The following is a 3,476-nucleotide window of genomic DNA, read 5'->3' as shown; positions in this document are numbered from 1 at the left end:
ATAAATAAACGTACCTAATTTAGAAATTATACATTTTTTGTGTATTTGTTACTGTAAACCTCAAACAGTTGTGAATGAAGATCGAGTGTTATCGTTTGACAATCTAGAAATAGTTTATCATTTGTAAGTCAACCTGTACTTCTCTTGCATCTTCGCTTCATCTATTTCTTCTCAACCACTAATTTTTACATCTGCTATTACATACCCTTCGTTAGATTTATGTTTGTTGAAATATGTACCAACAAATCCAAACCTTAATAATTTTCTGTATTTAATGTATTTATAAAAAAAATGAAATGTTATTCTTTTTATATCTCATTTTATACAAACAGATTTTTAGGAATTGTGAATTACTTTATGAAGTTATATTACGCTATTTCAACTGGTGTATAATGTGTTGCATAATTCGGAAACCAACATCCTCATATGCTTTTTATTATAGCTTAAAAATAGTTTTGCTAAATATAACACATTTTAATTAATTACAAAAAAAATGGTTTATGATTTACTTCATTAAGTTAAAACATATATAAAGTAAACTAAGTAACTGCCTAGATCTAGAATTTTTGTAATGAATACAGAGAGCAAAGATTCCAAAGGAGGATATGTACCTACTGATAAGTACAAAAATTAACCCCTGTTTACGCAATTTAAACAGTTTGTAACTGTTGTCACTGCTTAATTTTCAATTATTTAACTAATGCCGTGTATTATATAACATAAAAATAGGAGTACAACTTTAAAAACTTTAATTTGATACGTAAAACCAAGACTTTAATGTTTAATCTCCAAGAACTGCGGCTGTGGATAAGTTTTAGTTTTGTATTTTTCGTTAATTTTAAACTCTTTTAGGTATTCTTGTAGCCTCTTAACTATTAAAAAAAAGTCATATTTTGATAATGTACTCATTAAACATCTCATTTTGCAATATTTTCTTATAAAATTCAATTTAAAGTGTAAAAATGCCAAAAATTGAAATTAGAGGTTAAATTGTTGACAGAAACAATATCTACTGCTGTCAGCTGCTACCTGCCTTTTCTATGAATGGAAATGTTTACTACTTCACTCAACTTTACTACCGTAGTACTACAAAAAGCACGTGGCTCCTCATTAAATAAAATTTGTAAGTCAATGACCCCCATTAATTCAATAGGCAGTGAAATATTACCCTATTAAGAAAAATTACGCAAAAACAATATCTACTGCTGTCAGCTGCTACCTGCCTTTTCTATGAATGGAAATGTTTACTACTTCACTCAACTTTACTACCGTAGTACTACAAAAAGCACGTGGCTCCTCATTAAATAAAATTCGTAGGTCAATGTCCCCCATTAATTCAATAAGGAATGAAATATTACGCTATTAAGCAAAATTAAGCAAAATAAACGCTACAACTGCAATTTGTGATTAATTGTATAAAAAAAATAAGTAATTGTAGGTTAAATAAATACAAATTCCACTTTAAATTTAATTATCATTCATATTATACAAATAAAAGTAATACATTTTTCAAAAATACCGTGGTTTTGGAATTGATATAACTACTGTTGTTATTATTTTCACTTAATACAATAAATTATACAAATTAAACGCTACAAATGCAGTTTTTGTTTAAACATATATAGAAATAAGTAATTACATGTTAAATAATCGCAAATTTCAATTTAATTATTATGCATTTTTACTATATGCTGTTATTATTCTTTCAACTTATACTATTAATTAATAAGGGTAGTTGCTTTCATTGTAGATAAACTCATATAACATACATACATAAGTATATAAGACGCGTTTCTTGGACATTTATTATCAATTAAAGCTTTAAAAAACGATTTTAGATTTATTAAAAAAAAAAAGTGAATGATGGGATGTTTAAATCCAGATCCTGTATAAGTTGATTATCGATAATTATACTAAAATCAATTAATGAGTAGAAAAACTGGATGCAATTGAGTTTTTTTTTGTTAAGTAAAGTATGTTCGTTATTGTTATACATTTACCTACCTATTAATTTCACTTTGTCCATTTGTAAAACATAATTTTTATTCAGTTAAAACAATTCTTCTTTTCAAATATAAATTGTGTCAAAGTTGGCGTTTATCCTATGACTGTTGTATCTTTTTATCATATCGGGCAAGGTTATCAAACGTTGTTTATCGTTTCAGAGTAGAGGCCCAGCAACCATCAGTGTGTGTTGTCGTAACGCCATGTTAACTTCACGTAAACAAAATGTTATTGTGCTTTGTGCAAATATTAAAGAGGTATCCAAAATTCAACCCCTTTGATTGTGCATCAGAACCAATCCTTATACAACTAATTGAGGTGAGTTTTTCATTTGTTTAAGTTTGTTATTTATCTTTTTCCCNTTATGTTAACTACTGGATTTATTTATTTATGTATATTATTTGGGTTTTATACTTAAATATTAATTAACAACAAAGAATATTATTTTTAGAGGATCCTTGCTGTTTATTATTTTGTAATTTTGCTTCGGTGTGGACGAATGTGATGTCGTGATGTGGTACTAGAGATAAAAAGCTGCTTATCGAATGAGTAATGCCCTTTCCATTGTCCTTGTTCTGGTTTTGTCAAGTTTGTACATAATAAACGTTTTTAATAAGCGTATGAAATACGATAAAATTGAGTTAATATTCTGTTTAATACGTGCATGAATTAATTCTATACAATCTTTAGTGGATTTAAAATGCAGTTAATAATACAGTTGGCTTCTTCTATGAAGAAAGGTAGGATGATTTTTAATTTACGATTAATAGTTGATGTGACGTCACATTGTTTGTTTTAAAACGATACAATTACACAAACACACTGTTGTAAAATTTCTGTTCTTAGTTTCTTGCAAGGACTTCGTTTTTAAGACAAACCAAAAAATACGATATTAAACAAAAGAATTGATTTTAATTAATTAGGCTGCAACTTAATGAACTAGGGTCGGGTATGAAAATCGCCCCCAAAATAGTGTTTTGAAAAAAAATCCGTTTTATTAAAAATTTTATTATTCCTATTAATTGCTATAATACCTAAACCATAAAATTTAGAATCACTTGATCACTCTAACAGTTAAATACAATACAATAAAAGATCATAGCTAAACCAAAGTTTTTTAAGTTAATTCATTGATGTAAATTTTATTTAATTCAAACCACATTCAAAAACTGTTGCACTACGTGATTTCTTACTCATTGATACATTAATTTCAGCTTTTTGAACATTCAATATAATTGTTTTACAGGTCGAAAGTTTACGTGCCCCCTTTTATGTTTACAACTAATTGTATGTAATTTTTACATTAAGTGTATCAATTAAATGTTCTCTCATTCCCGCTACATTCGTAATCTGTGACGTAATTCTTCATACGTTATTGTATAAATTTCATCTTTTTGAACTTTCAGTACAAATGTTCTACAGGTCGAAGATTTACGTGCGCGCTTTTATGTTTAAAATGTTTACGTAATTTT

The 3,476-nt window shown here is 27.4% G+C and overlaps 1 long non-coding RNA gene across 1 annotated transcript in view; it reads left to right on the top strand.

Annotated features, from left to right (window-relative positions):
• LOC108733469 overlaps positions 1–2,316 on the top strand; it is a 56,252-nt gene extending 53,936 nt beyond the window's left edge. Inside the window, exon 3 of the long non-coding RNA XR_001937224.1 lies at positions 2,166–2,316. This is a non-coding gene — a long non-coding RNA (uncharacterized LOC108733469). The remainder of the gene's footprint in view (positions 1–2,165) is intronic.
• Positions 2,317–3,476: the final 1,160 nt, after the last annotated feature.

The sequence above is a fragment of the Agrilus planipennis genome, unplaced genomic scaffold (assembly GCF_000699045.2).
Source record: "Agrilus planipennis isolate EAB-ADULT unplaced genomic scaffold, Apla_2.0 scaffold1, whole genome shotgun sequence".
NCBI lineage: Eukaryota > Metazoa > Arthropoda > Insecta > Coleoptera > Buprestidae > Agrilus > Agrilus planipennis.
This window is presented reverse-complemented; position numbering and strand designations above follow the sequence as displayed.